Raw genomic sequence first — 20,705 nt, 5'->3', positions numbered from 1 at the left:
TCTATTGAAGGGCACTTTGGTTGTTTCCCTGTCTTAGACCTGGTGAATAATGCTGCAATGAACATTGGGAGCATATATCTTTATGGATAAATATTTTCAAAATTTTGGGGTAGATATCCAGAAGAAGGATTGCGGGGTCATATAGTAATTCTAGTCTTAATTTTTTGAAGAGATTCCATACAGTTTTCCACTGTGGCTGTACCAATTTACATTCCCACCAGCCGTGTATGAGGGTTCCTTTTCCCCACAACTTCTCCAACATTTGTTATTGCATGTCTTGTTGATGATAGCCATTCTAATAGGTGCAAGATTGTATCTCATCATGGTTTTGATTTGCATTTCACTAATAGCTAATGAAGTTGAGCATCTTCTCCTATGTGTTTTAGCCATATGTATGTCTTCTTGGGAGAAGTGTCTGTTCAGGTCCTCTCCTCATTTTTTAATTAGGTTGTTTTTTGTTTGTTTGTTTGTTTTATGAATTTGTTATACATTTGGATAATAGCCCCTTATTGGAGGTGTTGTTTGCAAATATCTTCTTCCATTCAGTTGGTTGCCTCTTTTTTTGTTGATAGTTTCTTTTGCTCTGCAGAGCTTTTTAGTTTGACATACTCCCATTCATTTATTTTTGCATTTACTCCCCTTGCTTTTGAGGTCTAATTCATAAAATCATCTCTAAATCCAAGGTCCATAAGTTTAGAATATATGTTTTCTTCTATGCAATTTATTGTTTCAGGTCTTTGATCCATTTTGGGTTAATTTTGTTGTGTGATGACAGCAGTCTAGTTTCATTCTTTTGCAGGTGGCTTTCCAATTTTCCCAGCACCATTTATTGAGGAGGCTTTCTTTTCTCCATTGTATGTTTTTGGCTCTTTTGTCAAAAATTATTTGCCCTCATATATGTGGGTTTATTTCTGGGCTCCCAATTCTGTGTCATTGGTCTGTGTGTCTGTTTTTCTATTTTTTATTTTTCCCTGACAATACCATGCTGTTTTGATTATCATCACTTTGTAGTATAATTTGAAGACAGGCAGTGTGATACCTCTGGCCTTGTTCTTTTTCTCAAGATTGCTTTCGCTATTTGGAGTCTTTCATGATTCTATACAAATCTGATGATTTTTTGTTCTATTTATTTAATAAATGCCATTGGGTTTTGATGGGGATTGCATTAAATCTATATTTTGCTTTAGGTAATATGACCATTTTGATTACGTTGATTCTTCCAATCCATGAACACAGAAGATCTTTCCACTTCATTGTATCTTCTTCAATTTCTTTTAAAAATGTCTTGTAGTTTTCAGTATATAGGTCCTTCACATCCTTTTTCAAGTTTGTTCCTAGATATTTCATTCTCTTTGTCGCAGTTGCAAAAGGAACGTTTTATTTATTTTTCTGAAATTTTATTTTTAGTATATAGAAACACAATGGATTTTTATTTGTTAATTTTGTATCCTGTGTATGAAATATTTTAAAAATTTCTTTTGAGACATTTTTCTATGACGCATGTCTTTTAGAAGTGTGTTGTTAAATCTTCACATATTTTGGAATTTTTCGATTATCTTTCTGCTATTCATTTCTGGTTTTATTTCATTGTGATCTGAGAGCAGACGTTGTATGATTTCTATTCTTTGAAATTCGTTTAAGTGTGTTTTATGGCCCAAGATGTAGTGTATCTTGGCAAATATGCCACATGTGCTTGAGAGCATTGTGTATTCTGCTGTTGTTGCGTTAAGCAGTTTATTGATGTCAGTTATATCCAGTTGATTAATGGTGTTTTTGAGTTCAACTATGTCCTTACTGATATTTGCCAGCCTGGATCTGCCCATTTCTGATAGAGAGGTGTTGAAATCTTCGACTATTATAGTAGATTCATCTATTTCTCTCTGCAATTCTATTAATTTTTACCTCACAATGTTTGATGCTGTTGTTAGGTGTATATACATTAAAGATTGTTCTGTCTTCTTGGAGAATTGATCCCTTTATCATTATTTAATGCCCTTATTTATCATTTATAAGTTTCCTTGCTTTGAAATCTGTTCTGTCTGAAATTACTATAGCTAGTCCTGCTTTCTTTTGATTAGCGTTAGCATGATAAGTTTTCCTCCGCCAATAACTTTTCATCTACAAGCATCTTTATATTCAAAGTGGGTTTTTTTGTAGAATATATGTTTGGTTATTGATTTTGATCCATTCCATCAATCTCCAACATTTAATTAGTACATTTAGATGATTGATATTCAAAGTAATTATTGATGTAATTGGATTAATATTCCCATACCCATTATTGTTTTCTATTTGTTGTTCTTGTTTATCCCCTTACGTCTCATCCTCCTGTAGTTTTTAACACCCAGAGTTGTCCACACCGAGCCTCCAGATATTTGTAGCTCAGGTTTTTGCACCCTGGCATTGTTCCCATGGACAGTTCTTCGTGTGAGTTTCTCTCCTGGTAAGTTGTAGTGACTATGTTCACCAATCTTTCTCTCCACTCTTGTGTAGCTGTTTGGCTTCTGTCTTCCTCTCTCTTATTCATCCATGATATATTATGGGGTTTTCGATTCATTCAGCTTTTTCTTGTTATTTGGATGCACCTGTGTCTTCCAAGCTCTTGACACGCAGAACCAGAAACCCCACTGAAAAATGTTGAACAGAGAAGAGGCATATTCTCTTATTGTGTTCTAAAGGATTGTATTACTGCTCTTTGGGGAATAAAGACTACTGCTTCACCAAGGGAGAGATAATATGGCTTGAACAACACTGGGCCAGTAGAAATGATAAGAACAGGTTGCATTTTGATTCCATATTGGAAGTGGAGCTGATAGGATTTATAACTGATATGGCTCCCAAGAGGAAAATATAAATATATATATATATATATATATATATATATATATATATATATATATATATATATATATTTTTATTTATTTATATATGTTTATATATATATATTTATTTATTTGTATATGTTTATATATAAATATATGTATATAAATGAATTTTGGCCTGAGTGGCTAATCCAGTAGTGGGGATTGAAAATCATTTTGTTTTAGATATGTTAAACTTGATATTCTTACTAAACATCCATGTAGAAATATGTCAAACGCCTAGTTGGGTATATTAGGCCAAAGCCTAGGGGAGAAGTAGAGAAAATTATGAAAATTATCAAATGAAGGCGAGAAGACATAGCTGGAGATGGAATACGATTCAAGTAAATATAATATCCTGAAAGTCATGCAACGAAGGGTTTTGAAAAAGATGTGACCGGTTTTATCAATTGCTTCTGTAGAATGGAGTAATGTGAATACTGAGACTAAAATATTGGACTTGGCAAGATGGGGCTGTTTTTGGCAGCAGTGACAAGAGCGGTTTCAGTGGTTGAGAAGAGACTGGGAGGTAAAAAAAGAGTGAGCATTTCAGCTGAAGTGATACGTTAATTCATATCAACATCCATATTGTGAGAGTGAGTTACAATTTCCTCTCTCCCCCACAGACATTCTTTGCTCTGTGGTATCAAAACCACATGGTTGTCTTAGCGATAATTATTCCCTTGCCCTTGCCTTTATGTTCCCCTCTGCACATTCTTAGAGCACGTTGTTTATGCACAAACGACTGTAGTTCAACAAAATAGATCTATAATATTTTTACTCATATATTTCTCCTTTTCTCTTCTCTTATCTCCTCTCACGGGTCTTCCTTCTTTCTACTTTCTTCTTTCATTGTATTCTTCTTCCTCTCTCCCTTTTTCTAATCCCTAGAATAAAGATATGTATTAAGGACAGCTGTAATTAACAGGATTTCAACTGTTCTCAGGACACTCTTTATTTTCTCATAGTTATAACTTATTTTTTCACTTAAACCATCATTCTAGTTTCTTTTATAATTGTCTTCTGGGAGGCTCTGCTTCACCTATCTTGAATTGACTTCTGCTAAACCACTCCCACACTTCCTTGTCAATCAATGCCTGACTTTGCTTGAAGGAATACCTGAAGTAGACATTGAGAGTCTATGACGGAAACTAGTCCATCGAACATGCTCAGTCTTATTATCTTATTTCGTGTCCATGGGACCCATAGTTATGGCTCTTCTATTATTTTTTATATTAGTGAATCTTTTTTCTCTTTTATTTTTTGGTTAGCCTGGCTAGAGAGTTATCAATTTTATTTATCTTTTTAAAGAACAAGCTTTTGATGTTTTTCTAATTGTTTTCTGGTTTCTAATTTTATTGATTTCTCCTCTAATTTCTTTATTTATTTACTTCTATTTACTTTAGGCTTATGTTATTCTTCTTTTCCTAATTTCCTAAAGAGGAAGCTTACATTTTGATTATGGATCATTCTATCTTTTCTATTATAAGCATGTAATGTTGTGAATTCTCCAATAAGCACTGCTATTGCTCATTCCATAAATTTTCATGTCGTATTTTCATTTTCAGTTAGTTCAAAATAATTTCTAACTTTTCTTGAGACTTCTCATATGATACATGAGTTATTTAGAAGTGCGTTTGATTTCTAAATACTTAGAGATTTTCCAGTTATCTTTGCTTTAACGATTTGTGTTTAATTACATAGTGGTCTGAGAAGATCCTTTATATGATTTGTGTTCATTTACATTTTTTCAGGTGTGTTTTATATCCAAGATGTGGTCTATTATGGTGACTGTACCATGTGAGCTTTCTTATTTTTCTTGGAATATGTATTCTACTGTTGCCAGATGCAGCATTTCATAAGGTCAATGAGACCAAGTTAATAGCACTGTTGAGTCAACTATGTACTTACTGACAGTCTGCCTCCTTGATTCGTTACTACCAAGAGGATGCCGAAGTCCCAAACCCATACAGCGGATTCGTCTCTCCTTTCATTTTTTGCACCACATATTTTGACACTCAGTAGTGAGGTGCACACACATTTGGAATTGCCGTGTTCTTGTAGGAGTGTCTCCTTTATCATTGTGTAAAGCACTTGTTTACCCCCGACGAGTCTCTTTGTATAGCTGCTCCAACTACCTCTTCATTAGTGGTAATATGACCCTTACCCCTCCCTTTACATTTGACCTATCAGTCTTTATATTTAAAGTAGATTTCCTTGAACAAGCCTGATCCTGTCTGATCTCGGAAGCTAAGCAGGGCCGGGCCTGGTTAGTACTTGGATGGGAGACCACCTAGGAAGACCAGGTGCTGTAGGCAAAAAAAATAAGGGATTGTAAGCTGACAAGGTCCTTGCAATCTGTGAGGTCAACCAAGGGTTGTCTAGCCTAGAAAAAATAAATAAATAAATAAATAAATAAATAAATAAATAAATAAATAAAGTAGATTTCTTAACATGACACATCTTTGTGTTTTGGTCTTTTCTATCTCTATTTTTTTTTTGTAGACTTGCTAATCTAGTTTTAGCTCTTAATACTTTTAAGTTGGCATATTTAGATAATTCACATTTAAAGTGATCATTGCTATCAGTGGATTAATACATACCAGGCTTGTAACTCTTTCCTCTTCCCTGGGTTGTTATTTACTTTCCTTTTTTTCTACTTTTTTTCTCTGCTTTCCTGTTTTTAATTGAGTATTTTACATGACTGCTTTTTATCTCCTCTCCTAGTATAACAAAAAAATTTTAGTGTTTGCCTAGAGCTTCAATATACATTTCTAAGAATTATTAGTCTGCCATCAGGTAATACCATATTCTACATGTGTGTAGGAGCCCTATAATGGAGTATTCCCAATTACTCCTTTCCATCCTTCATGACATTGCTGTTATTTACTTCACTTATCAATTTTGCTATCTTTTAAATTAATTAAGAGGGAAAAAAATCTAATTGTTTTTTACTTCATTTGTTCCTTCTCTAATATTTTTTCCTTTCTCTATATCGGTCTTAGTTTTCAACTTATTTTATTTTCTTTCTCCCTGAGAATTTATTTTCACATTTCTTGCAAGGAGGTCTGTTGCCATTGAGGTCTCTATCTTTGTGTGAAAAAGTCTTTATTCCTCCTTTGCTTTAAAGGATGATTTGACTAGACATAAAAGTCTAGATTATTTATCTTTTTTGAATACATTAACTATTTCATTCGACTCTTTTTTTTCTCTCATGTTTACTAATGAGAAGTCTGTTGTAATTCTTACCCTGTTTTTCTATAGATAAGATCCCCTTTTTTGCCCCAGATTATTGCAAGACTTTTTCTTTGTCTTTGGTCTCTTGAAGGTTGAAAATCAACTGTATTTATTTTGACCTCCTGACTGGTGTCCTCTCAGTTTGTGGGTCAGTGTTTTTGTGTCTGATTAATTTCGGGAAGTTCTTGGGTATGGGTTATATCTTTTGGAATTACCCCCATAGTTGTTGGATTTCCTGTTCTGTTTCTTTTATTATCAGTTATTTTTTTTCCTGTGAACCTGGCTAGGAGTTGGGGTATGTCTCATGTTTACTGCAGCTGTAGACAGTAGGCTTGAATTTCCTACAGAGTCCTTGTTTTGTCTTCTTTGAGTTTGGCTTTACTATGACAAAATATATAAATATATTACTGGTCTCAAGAAAAAAGGTAAAATTGGCGGATGCCAGAAAGGAGGAGGAACTTCAAACCTAGAGGATGGAATGCATTGATGCCAGAACAACTCATGGGAGCTCAGTGACCCAATGTGTCTATATGTGGACTTTAACTGCCCACACACTCCCAGAATTAGGAAGCCACATGTAATCACAGTAAGGAACTGAGCCCCTCCTCGCATAGTGTCTGTGTTCTGCAGCTGCCTGGGTTGTAAGCCACCCTCTTTATACTAGAGTCTCATTGGCATGGTGGTAAGGTACAGGAAGGGGAGTGATCTATGACCTTAAAATTAAATCTCAGTCTTTTAGTGGCCCTGTGTGTCCAGGCATCGACTTTCACAAATGTATCTTCAGTGGTTTAGCATTTCTACCACTATTTGCTGAGACAGAAAAAAGGATATGGCTGGAGTGGCAGCTGTGCCCTTCTGTAATAAGAATTTGGTGCAGTCTTTTTTTTTTTTTTTTCCCCCTCTTGTGGAGTTGGCTTTTCTTGTGGAGACTGTTCTGGTTGTATTTCATGATAATTAGTTTTTGCTCCCAGCTAGAACGACAATTAGATCTTTCTTGGATCTTAACCATAAGAACCTGAAGGGGTTACTGTAGGTAAACCCCACAAAAGTATAAGGATTCTATTAGACTTCAGACTCCGTGAGTTTCTCATTCTCATGTTAGTCCTCACCTTGTCTCCACCAGTTTGTTGATTTGTCAAAATTTATGTGTTCTTATTGGTTTTGACTCCAGTGGCTTCTGTTCCAGATGACTCTGTAGAATCACCTGTCTCCCTAGTGTTTGGGGAGGTGGTTTGCCCTGAAATCTCTGTTTTCTGATGGGTCCAAGAAAATTCACTGCTTTTCAGTTGGTTTATTTTTTTTTATTGTAAGGATGGCAGTTATGAGTTTAAAGCTCTTTAGATGTCAGAACTGAAACTGAAAGTTGCCACTTAACATTTTAAATTTTGTTAAATTATCAAGGTAAAAGTTATCTTGGGAGAAAAAACTTTGGAATATGTTCTATTCAAAATTATTAACGTTGGTTCTACTATCTATATATCTTCTCTTTTTCCAAGTAATATTATGAATGATTGTCTATACTAACTCTTTTGTACAAATTAAATGACTATGACCAGATCATATCATTTTTAAATTGACCTTTTTCAACTATAACTTATATAGCTCATTGGCCATATTCTAACTCAACCAGTATTCAAATACTCAATATTGCGCTGTTCCAAATGGCAAAGAAGTTCAGGTATAAGATATTAAGTAGAAAATGATGTCAAACTAAAATTAAGTGATGATATATTGTTGCCCCCCAAAATTTCACAGAGCTGGAATTTTCTGTCTATTTGTATAGTTTATATTTCTCCTTTAACTGCAAATTCTGGTTTTTCACTGAAGTCTATTTCTGTGTTTATTTATGATATCCATTCACTGGATTTATAAATGTATAGCTGTTGCATAATTCTTTAGGTATGTGCACATAAAATAAATGAAAACAAATGCTTTCATTAGCACAGCTGCTTTATACTGTTTAAATTCAAATAATTCTGCGTTGGCTTTCCATAGACAAGAGACTTGGGAAATATAAAGGAAGAAAATATTAAAATACAAAACATATTCCTTCTTTTATTCAAAAAAAGAAGAACTGATACTTGTGATTTAAAAGCATACAGAGAATAGATACTAAAGACATAAATAACATAAATGTTAACAGTAAATTGTCACTGTTTACAGGGCCACCTAAATACATACTACAGTCCTTTGGAAAATATGGGCGTTTTTTAAGGTACTATGAGTTGTACCTCCACAAAATGTATTTCAATTGTGTTTTAAGACATTGCGAAAATCGAGAAATTTTATTGCAATGGAAAACAATTTTAGGTCACCAAGGGAAAAAGATGTTTGAGAAAGTATCCTTTTCATTTTCATCTAAGAAAAGATTTTCACATTTATCTATTAATTGAATTTCGTCCAGCCCCTTGCCTAAGTTGGGATTTTTTTTTTTTTTTAATTTAATGTTGTCTAGCCGGGATACATGGCTAGTGGAAGACAGTGAAGGAGGGCTTGGCAGAAGGTTTGCCTGTACCTCACGTCCAGCATGTGAACACATAGAAATCCTGGATTGGATACGACAGAGGGGAAAAGAGAGAGAGAGAGAGAGAGAGAGAGAGAGAGAGAGTGGATTCAAGCTAAAACAACCCATGGGAAATACATGAGCAGATATGTCTGTTTTTAAACTTGTAGTGGCTACACGTGGCCAAGAGTAGAACCTCATGTGTCATCGTGAACTGGACCTGAGCTCCTGACATAACACCAGGAACCGGAAGAGAGCTGTCTTGTCCAGAACAGTTTGACTACTGTCTTAGTTAACTGGGGTTACTGTAACAAATTACCACGAAGTTGGTGGCTTAAAACACTAGGAAGTTATTTGTATTTTCTCACAGTCAAGGAGGCCAGAAGTCCAAAATCAAAGTGTCAGCAAGGCTGTGTTCCCTCCGAAGGCTCTAAGGAGGAGCCATCCCTTCCCTCTCTCTAGCTTCTGGATGCCTCTGTCCTTCATTCTCTGGCTTGTGGCTCTGCCACACTTATCCACACATCTTTCTTCACAGGGCCTCCATCTCTGTGTGTGTCTCCCGCTCCTCTTCTCATAAAGACGTCTGTCATTGCATTTAGGGATGACTCCAAATCTAGTGTGATATTAATTGAAGATTCTTAAATGATTGCATCTGTAAAAACGTTAGTTCCAAATAGGGCCATAATCTGAGATTCTAAGTTGACGTGAATCTTTAAGAGACAGTGTTGAAGCTCCGATTCTCACCAGGCCAAAAATGTGGCATTGAAGTGAGACGCTCACTGTTAGGGTTTCAAACAGAGCTACCAATGAGAAGTTGTAGACCCAAGCCTGCCATGTTACCTGAGTGTACGTCACCCATCACATTGCGATGGTGAACACCAACACTCGATAATTACATAAAGTGTTGTCCAGGTCAAGAAAACCATGGCACCTTGTCAGATATAAAGGAGGTGTCCACACTTCTTGACCCATACAGGATCTCCGATGAATTGATGTTGTTCTGTTGATTATCACTAAAGATTCCCCAAATGCCAGATCAATTGAATTTCCTTTTACATATCTCATTATTAGCTTCTTACGTCTATTTATGCATAGAAGACAAAGGGTATTAGTAATGGGCAAGAAAAGTGAAATTGTTTTGGTTCAAAACCTAACTTTGACAGCAACCAGCAAATCGACCTTATGGAAACTGTTTCCTCACCCGTAGAATGAGGATTACCGTAAATCCTATGTTTACAACACAGGTTATTGGGAAATGACCTGAAACAGTGAATTTGAAGCACTTTGAAAACTGGAAGATATTATGCAGATAAATGCAAGAGATTAAGGGCTTTGGAAATGTCCCTTATGAGTACAGGGTAACTCTGGGCAGCCAATGTTTAAAGGTTAAAAGAGCTTAAAAGATCGAAGTCTAAGTAGAAAAATCCTAAAAGTGGCCAAAGAGTTTCTCAAAGAAACATGCATTATAATCAAGGTCTTCTACCTAAATTGAATGGTTTTAAATGATGAAAGTAAATTGTAAAAATGAACAAAGACACCAAGCATGCTTAGAGTCACGTCCAGGTTTGCCCTTAGCTTTGAGGCTACGTCTGCAGTGGATTTCTCTGCTGGTTTCCTAGGTTATTTCACTTAGCAAAAGACAACATGCCTTTATACTAACATTAAGATCCTAGGAGGAGAGAAAGAGACTGCTCATGAGCTCAATTCAGAGTTGACTCTGTGCTACAAAGCATTGCCCACTCTAGTACCAAACACTATAATATCACTATTGGAATGTCATTTTTTCTTCCTGGAATTAAAAAACAAATTAGGAGGCTTCTGTATACAGAACAACCTTGTTTTGCTGATACTGTTATCTTGGCTTCAATGGACTACCGAAGTCTAATAAGTGAAAACAGAAGCTTTCAAACACTGGAAAAATCCCATGCTTATTGTATTTACACAATACTAAGGCCAAATCAACCAGAGACTGACTGTGTGCTATCAGGACTGTAGCTCTCATTCCTGGTTCAGAGAGCCTACTGTGTGAGTCCAGTCAACTGCTTCTGTATTCATCTTCTCTATTAGCAGCAAACCCAAGAGGAAGTCTGTCTGGGAATAATCGGAATGATATACATCTTCTGTCGCATCTTTCCCACATTTCATCAGTGGGGTAAATGACACAATCTTTAGCATATAATCAAAAGTGCGTGCTGGTGCTCACAACCCTTCTGCTGAGCCCGTAAATCATCAAGCAAGATCGCCTCCTCTGTTGTGTGCGCATTAATGAAATTGAGGATGCCAGACAAATTCACTTCGGGATTCATGTATGATGTCAGATTGTTGGAACACTTAACAGCCCCATCGCAGATGCAATGTGAGGAGACAGGTTCCCAAGAGAACGCGTTTGGGGCTATAGTCCCAGCTCAGGTCCCTTTCACTATCTCCCTTTCCAGACCTCTTTTTGTTGGATGCTTTCTCCTTTTCTCTTCCCCTTGGTTTATGTTTTCCCATCTTCCAAACTTCTCCATACAGACAAATGTGCTTGACCCTGACATTGAATCACTCAGGAATTTGTCTCTTGTATCTTCTTCCTATTATTTATGATTTTTACACTGAAAATTAGTTCCACACCATCCAGGAAACAAGCCTGAGTGTCATGGACACTAAAACTGAGCTGGAATCTGCTACTCCCTTTCTTTTCATAAGAAACTGACTATGTGTCAGGCACTGTGTTAGGACTAAAGATTAAAATATTAGAAAGATAATTTTGACTTGGAAAAAGCTTTCAATGATTTGAAAGTGTAGGAAGTCATAAAATGGTAATGTTTTCTGAGACCATGAAAGGAGAGAAGATGAAATATTAGTTTTGTTGAGATAGGTGAAACGCTAGATAATCAAGGTGACGTTTTCTTCGAACAATGTGTAGGGAGCCCCACGGCTGAGAGGCTACAAGTTCAAATTCAGGTATCATAAAGAAAAAGCATCATCATATGAGGCAGATAAAAACAGAAGACTGAGTTTTTGTGAGAAAAAAGGGAGAAATACCGTCACTATGTGACCTAAGATAGTGATTCTTTTACTACACAATTAGAAAGAGAAACAATAATTTAAAACCAAATTTGCCTCTAACCATTTCTGCTTATATCTACCCCAGTACTATATAGTAGAGAGGATTGGGGAAGTAATTCTTAATATTAGAAATTTCCTTACTACCTTCAAAACTTTGTAATATTTGTTGGCCACCTGTATTATTATTTAATTTTTTAAGTTATACACATTTTTACTTAGCCTGGCCTTAGGAAGTACTATGAAATCATGAATTTAATGTGCTGTTAAAATAAATATGTATTAAAATACATTGAAAGCTCTGAAGATTTAAAAAATCTTGCATATCTTGTGACTCAGACCACGGCCTGGGAGATGGTGATCTGTCAGTTAACAAATTCTCCACTGTCTCCAAATGCAGACATACAACGGTTCTCTCCTGTGGAGACCGCCATTTTGGTCATTTTAATCTTTAATCCTAACATACTGATTGTTAAGAATGTAAGTCTCAATATTGGACCCACTGCTCACCAGGTGGGTGACTTGGGACAATCACTTAGCCCCATAGAGTCTCCATTTCTCCCTTGTAAACAGGAAAATGATACCGACCTTTCAGAGTTGCCTTTAGGGTTGAATAAAATGATGTACTCGCAGCCTCAGGCACGGTCCCTGGCGCACACAAAGCTAACCAGAAACTGAAGGTGTTTCTATCATATTTGCATGATCTAACAAAGTGGGGGAATTATATCCAGAAAGAAGCTGTTGAATTTCATTTGGATTACCTGGGAATCATTTTCTTACCCGGTCCCATTAATTGATTAACTTAAGGCAGAATAAAAGAGTGATTTGGAATGCGGTAAATTAGTGAAAATTCTGAGGACTAGGAAAAATTCATGACCACAAACTTGTCTGAGTAGCAGGCAACCACAGAAGGGTAAAAAAGCACAAGGGCAGCCTGAGAAGATTTCTTATAATCGCGACCTTTCAATGGCTATTTCCTATATCCCCAATGTATCGAGTGTCTCACTTAATCCACTGAATAATTTTACAGGTTATGTCATTTAGTGGGTGAGGAAACTGAGGCTCCGAGGGTGTGAGTAACTTGCCCAAATTAAAGGCACAAAGCAGACCGATCAGGTACATCTGAGTGTAGTACTCATGCTCCTTGTGCCAGGTGGTCACTGGGTGGCTGCTGTTGAATCTTCTAAGTAGACGTGGGACCCGCCACAAAGAAAGGAGAGGACTAAAAGCAAATTTTGTGTCCTGGACAATTCTATTCAGGGATAGTATACAGTGATTCCAAGTAATATGTCCTATTGGGAAGAAAGGAAGAGCCGTGAAACCTTTCAGGAAAAACTAATCTTTTGTTCCTTGCACATATTTTCAGAACAGCCCTATAGCACGTCAGCTTAAAGGGGATGATTAGTGTAAGAGCTTCCACATTAGATGTGACGTGATGGCAAAATTAATCTTGGGTATTTAATGAAATACCATTTCTTCTTTTAACCAAAACTCTGACAACCCGGTGACAGGACAGATCTGTTCTGCAGGCCATTTAATTAAGAACTAACATTGTAGAAACCTATTTTAGTCACCAACGAAAAGATTCTTGTTTAAATCAAGATGTTTACATGGCGGGTTCTGGAGGTCAAAGATAACTCTTGCCATATTTGAAAATAATCTTTAGTCGTTTTTGGATTGGGCTGTGATTAAGGTACCACTAATTTCTCATTCTAAACATACATAATTATCTTTCTTTAATCTTAAGTATTGTTGCATTTTGATCCATTTAAAATATTCATCTTTACCGACAAAAAAAATGTGTTTTTACAATATACGAGCGAATGCTACTATTATGTAACATCTAGTGTTTCTGTTTACATTAATTAAGCCAGCCATGTTTGTTCTAGTAAAATTTTAAGTAATTATATATTCTGAATTTTCAATAAGAGCACGAGGCACAGAGTTTTGTATGGCTAGGAAGAAGATAAAGCTAATGAGGGCTAATTTGTTTGGCAGTAGGTTTCTTTGCTTTGGATTCTCTGAGAAATGCTTGACCCAAGCTCTCTAAAGCAACAAAAGATTCCATTCACTTTTTATGTGATTATGTCTAGTTCTTTCCTCTTGAACTATAGTTTTTGGAAACATTTGAGAAAAATTAAAACCATCTATTCCTATTATTATTTATTCCAGTAAGAAGCAGGGGCGAATAGGAAAAAAGAAAGAGGGAAACTCAATATTTATGATATATACATTACAGTTATATAATGGTAAAGCTATTTGAAGATGAAATACAGTATAATTATCTCTCGTCTCATTACCTGTGGGTCAGATCTAGTCGATCTGTAAGACATATCAGTTTTGTACTGATAATATTTTCGTAATATGATTTTGTTTTAATACATTATAAAAAGCTATGTAAACTTTATGTAAAGTCTTTACAATCTTATCATGCTTGTCTCATTTTGATCCTCACCTATCTTGTGAAGAAAGCACACTGCTAATTTGTAAATGTAAAAAAAAATAAATGAAACCCAAAGAAGTACAGGACTGGTCAAATTGCTCTAGTTCATCTGGTCTTGAATCTGAGCTACACTCTCAACATTTGGAATCCATTTTTTTTTTAAATAGCAGATACCTTATATATTTGATTTTTCACACTATATATACTATAAAAATTTCCTTTTCAAAGAATTTCATTCTAAGCAGATTAATCACATTTAGAATCCTTACAGATACTACCTTAATAAGCTTGAAAAAATTACTTCCCCATGAAGAGTAAAGCAGAGGAGTTTATTTACTGTACCCATTTCAGATGTAACAAACTGACTACTTAAACTGGAAAAGAGCAGTTTCGGAATCCTAAATCACTTGGCATTTTGCTTTCAGCTCTTCTAAAATCCTCCTTTCAGAATTGTTTAATTTTTTAAGCTATTAATATTTGTTGTTATAAAGATGTGACCCTCTCTTCATAACATTTAAATGTCCTTTCTCTCTCTCCCACATCGTTAAGTTGTAGACTTTTCAGCACTAAGAGCATATTTTCATGTTGAAACTATCTGTTATTGTGTCCAAATCCTCTAACTCTGTACCCCTATATCATTCTGATGTAAAAATAATTATATATTTTTTAAACAAGTAGGATTTTTACCATGTGCTCCACCCTGAAATTTTAACAGGCATATGGGTATTTTAATAGATCATATTTGTTTCACTGACTTGTTTGAAATCAAATGCAAAATTTCTCAATAGTAGCCAACCCAGTAATAGTAGCCTGGTTTAGCAAGCAGAATGAAGAATAACATCCAGCCCACATTCAGTGTGTAAATGGTGAATTCAATGATTACTACTTTCTCATTAAGAATATGTTCAATTATGGTACAGATAGAACACTATTTAGTTTAATGAGAAATTATAATGGCTGGAATTAGAATTAGACTAGAATCTCATGAGGATGATTAAAATGAGTGTGGAAATTTTTATATTTTTATTTATTTCTCATTCCAATCCAGATGCATAATTCTTAGAAAAATTTAAGAATGATTAAATCATGCAGATTATTTTTAACCAAAGCTACCAGCTGCATCAAATTTTTCCTTCCTCTTTGGCTCACAAAATATGTGTAATAAAATATTTAGATGAACTCTCATGGTTAAGACGTTACATTGTTTACTGTTTATTTTCTAATGAAACAAACCCTTAAACTAGTAAAATAATTGTTAACACTTATTGAATGATTATTATTTTCCAGATAAGTGTTATATACTTTCACATATTACCACTTGGGAACACACATAGCTACTCTATGAAGTAAATATTTCCATATTTACAGGAAAATTAGCTCTGAGCTTAATGGAGTAGCACAAAGTCATAGGGTGTGGTCCGCAGAATTTCAATCTAGTCTTCCAAGGTCCTCGTCCGACTTTGGTACATACTGTATAATCTCTGGATCTGTGAATGTGATGAATTTCACTCCTGGGCTGAGGTTGTTATTTAGCACAGTTCATTTTCATAACGGGAGATTATCTTCAGTGAGGCTGACCTCATCGAGTGAGCCCCGAAAAAGGACAGGTGTCTTACTGAAGCCCACAATCCAAAGTGAGAGAGACTAACAGCGTGAGGAGATGCGAAAGGAAGAAAACTTCTCATTTGTCTTTGAAGATACAGAGGGTCATGTGGCAAGGACCTGAGTGGCCTCAGTGAATTTAGAGTCACCCAAAGCAGACAGCAATTAAATGGGGACCTCGATCCTACCACAAGGGACCAAACTTTGCCAGGAACCTGAACTCACTTGGAGATGGATACATCCTAAGAGCCTCCAGACAATAACCAAGTGTGGCCAGCACCTTGATTTCAGGCTGAAAGCAGATGAACAGAGAACTAGTCATGCTATGCCTGGACTTCTGACTCAGGAAACTGAGCTACCTGATAAGTGTTGCTTAAGCCACTGTGTGTTTGGTAATTGGTTACCCAGCATAGAAAAAACAATTACACAGATCAATCAGAATTTACTTGCAGGAAACCTGACCATATTCTCTCTGTTCCTCCAAGCAGTCTAGACGCTGTTTCACGGAAACATACATTTATTTATTGCTCTTGATGGAACATGAATTTCCACAACCTCATGTAAATCAACCCGCCTTAATTAAAACAGAACTGAATTTGGAATCAATAAGATTTATCTCACAAATGAAATAAAACAATGCTATTTGTTCATTCTTTTATTTATTTAGAAATGTCTTAAACAAACTAGCGTATAGCAAGTATTCAATAAATTTAGTTTGCCACCTTGCTCATAATTAATACTCAAATGATAAAACAGAAAAATTGCTAACACTATAGTATATATGCATACCAGTAATATGTAAAATGTTGCCTCCATTTCTAATGCTTTCTCTGGTTTTACATAGTCATCTATGAAGGCAAAATTCCTACTTATTCAACATTTACTAGATTTGTGAGTGTTTCCCTGATCTCCCAGAGAGAAGTGGAAGCTTTTTAATGGATTCCAATTTTATTTTATAAATGGCACACATATATGATGATATATTTTGTAAGTAAGTTTAATGTCTCATACATGTTCATATTGCATAGGAGTGTATGTATATGATATTCAGTAAATGTTCGCCAAATGAAATTTTAAAACCTTCTAGGTTTTAGATGAACAACTCACAATATATAAAGATGGGTTAAAAGATTCCTACCAAGGAAGATTTCTGTTTTATAAATCTAAAGGCACATAGGCCTTTAGAATAAACATATCAAATTCATTCTTTAATATTCCTCTGACTAAATGTTAAGAAGATAATTCTTTTGTTCAACAGGCGAAGCGCTGATTTATAGATAGAATGGGTATGGTTTATTTTATGTATTTATTTTAGAAAAGCTACTAAGAAAGTGAAGATTAGACAGTTTGTTTTTCTAAAACAACAACAACAACAACAACAACAACAACAACAACAAAAACCTAACCAAGATTTGTGATGTCTGAATTTCTTACTTAATTCCAATATGTTAAGTTTGTGGTTAATTTACTGTTTGGAAAACATCACTTCCTATTTTTTAAAAAATAAATGTCTAGGAAAGCCTCAAGTTTTTTTGAACATCAAATTGTTTCTACCAAAGTACATCTTTGATGAGATTAGTGACATGTGGGAGCATAGACACCACCATTTTATTTTATTATTCTTGCCATATTACACATTTATACATTATAAGTCCGTCAACACCATCTTGTAATTATTGCTTTATGCCATTATTTCTTAAATCAGGTATAAAAAACAGTTGTGAAAAAATACATTTATACTCTAACATTTAACAGTCTTGAATAGTGTTCTTTATTTTTTCTTAAGGATTTAAGTTAATATCTGGTATCTTTTTATTTGTGCATGAAAGACTCTCTTTAGTTTTTCTTGTAGAGCAGTCCTGCTACCAGAAAATTCTCTTGATTTTCATCTGAGAATGTGTTCATTCCTCATTCAATTTTTAGTAACAATTTTGTTTGACATAAAGTATGTGATGGACAGACTTTCTTTGGGCACACTGATGTATCATCTCACTGTCTCCTCGCCTCTGTGCTTACTGATAAGTCAAGCAGAACGTCGAAGCCCTCTAATGAAATTTTCCTTTCAGTTATCATTCTTTGCGATTTCAGAATCTCTACTTAGCTCTTTTTAAAATTCCTACCTTTGTATCGATGGTATTCTTGATTTGGTGACGTCATTATCACACTTTCCTTGAATTATTTAGAGATAGCTGCCTTTAGATCCGTGAACAGATTTTTAATAGCTGATTTAAATTCTTTGTCTAGTAAGTCCAACATCTGTGTCCTCTAAGGATTAGTTTCTAATGATTGCTTCCCACGCCTCACACTGTATAGACTGTTCATTCCTGTGTCATTTCCTATCAAAATGTTTTGTGGAAAACTAGACATTTTAGAAAGTATAAGGTGACAGCTCCTGAAATCATATATTTCCCCTCCTCGAGGTTTATTGTTTTTGCTATTTATTTTTATTTTATGTATTTATGTATTTCATTTATTTATTTATTTATTTATTTATTTTTAGTGACCTCCCTGTACCGATTCTATAAAGTTTATATTTCTTTTGTAGCTACGGAGGTCTCTGCTCACTTAATTTAATGCTCAGCTAATGACTGGTCAGAGATTTCTTTACATTTTTGAATCAGTAAGTCCTCCACTCTTTGGGAAAGGGCTGGCTCAGCGTGTGTGTATTTCGGTATGCCTTCAGCAGCGGGGCGGCTTACAGCTCTGCCTTCGCTTTCGCTTTCTGCTCACTCAGATCCTTGAGGTGAGCCAGAGACGACAGACCTGAGTCCTCCCAGTTCTGACCGTGTCCATGTGCATGTTCCCCAAGATGCTCGGTGATATTTCAGAACTTTTAAAGCCCTCTTATGTATCTTTTCCCCTAGATCTTCCTTTTACGTTTTTGATGAGGCTCTTTTTTAACCTAGTGCTTCATGCAACTGTGCGGTTAAACAACTGCCACCGTTTTGTTATGACAAATACCTTGGGGATAGAGCTTTCCCATGAAGTGAGTTCTTGGTCAGGTCAAATAATGACCGCGTTCTCAGGGTTGGACTTTTGGAGGAGCTCCAAATCTAATGTTCCCTCTCCTCTGGCTGCAAGACTATACCTTGTCACAGGTACTGCAGTTGCAAGCCTGCTAATTTTTAAGGCTACTACTCAGCCTGGGAGAGGAAGCTAGGAATAGGCCAGATCCCTGCCATCCGATGGGGCTTCAGCTGTTCTCCTGAATTAATGCTCCTCAGATTGTGCTAAGTCTTTTGTTAATTTCTTGAGTGGATTTTGACAATTTTTGCCAGTTATCTTTTTCATTTCATGGAGGGGTAGTTTGCATTTGTGTTTCTGCAGCCAATTTGAAAGTCTTCCCCTATTATTTTATTGTTAATGTAAGAAGATTGGGAAGAATTGAACTAGCTTCTTATATTTTATTGTAATTCTTCTTTATATAGTTGGATATCATGTTTTAATAAAAAATTCTGAAAATAAATATATTTATTTTCTTAAATCCTAAACCATAGTGCCTGCCACTCATTAAAATACACTATACAATATAGTATTTTTGAGACAATTTCTGCAAACTGGCATAACATGTAAGAAATTAAAGGAGGCATTGTTCAAAAGATATTCTATAATTAACTTTACCTGCTTTGTATGTCATTCAGAAAATAATTTCAAAAGACTAGTTGATAAAAAAATAACTCTGTCTATTTACACACATACACATAAATATCTACTTATAACATTTTAACTGCTTAAAATGATTAAGGCCATTTTTAGAAATATTGTCATTTTGAGTAATTACAATGAAACATTTATGCCCAAAGGCTCAAATAAATAAATGTACTATTATGAAGTCTATATCTAAATGGGTCAGATAATATATCTGACTAACTTTTTCCACAGTTTGGTATTAATGTCAGACAGATAAATTAATCTGAGTTTATCATCATTTGTGTCTTTAACTGGATATTATGCACAGAGTTCTGAAAAATCTTACTAAGTACAAATATAGAAATAAGACACACGTGCTTATTTGAAAACCATTTAGAAAAATATCAGACATAATAAGCCCTAAGAGATCTTGATTTAATAGAATAAAATCTGGATATTTATAAATTTTCATGCTAATTACTAATAAATATGATAAACATGTCAAAATATTTAAAATAATAGCCATAATTTAAAATAATAGTCATAAAGCAAACACTTTGAGTAACTTATACTTGTAACAAAACTAGCAGGAATTTTTCATGTGGAGTCCATATATGGACTTCAATAAGTCAGAGAAATTCAGGAAATGCATGCAAAATATAGTGTCCTGATGAGGAGTTGGTAGCTTTTGTTAGATTATCTTCACAAGAAGCAATGAGCCAGACAGCCCTTCCATTTGGATAGAAGAGGTGAATTCATAACTTACATCCACCCCACATTGTAAATGAGAATGCCTCTTTTGGAAACATTTATTTTACCTGTCATTTTCTTAGACAAGAAAGTTTTGGAGTTTTTCAATTCATTGTACAACAATGTCATTATCACGAATGAACTTTACGTTTATTACTAATTCTAAATGGAATTATGAACTATTTTACTCATTATTATCCTCCCCCTGTCATTCAAGACTTCCCTTGAGGACAGACATGGAACCAGCATCACAATTTCTTCATCTGGGTGATCATTTACCTATGTTTTACATCTGTTGATTTTCTCTGCTAGCTGTCGTATTAGAAAACCTACTATGAATTTGTTTTTTCTTCCATAAGGAACTTATGAAGATCCTATAAAATAAAAATAACAAATTACATATTAAGAAACATGACGCCTAAGTCTCACTTCTAGAGACTCTGGTTTAAGGGTGTGGGCACAGGCTTTTGACTGAGTTACCCTGAGAGAATGAACCTTTAGTGCTCCGAGACATCCACTGAATGCCATGAATTAATTTCTCCCCTACACATCTAGAACTGCATCATTCTTGGGAGAACTGAGATATGACGCTCAAATAATTTTCTGATTTATGGGGTTCAGTTGAAGATCC

The sequence above is a fragment of the Pteropus medius genome, unplaced genomic scaffold (assembly GCF_902729225.1).
Source record: "Pteropus medius unplaced genomic scaffold, Ma_sr-lr_union100, whole genome shotgun sequence".
NCBI lineage: Eukaryota > Metazoa > Chordata > Mammalia > Chiroptera > Pteropodidae > Pteropus > Pteropus medius.
The sequence above is the reverse complement of the archived record's forward strand: the minus strand, read 5'-3'. Positions refer to the sequence as shown.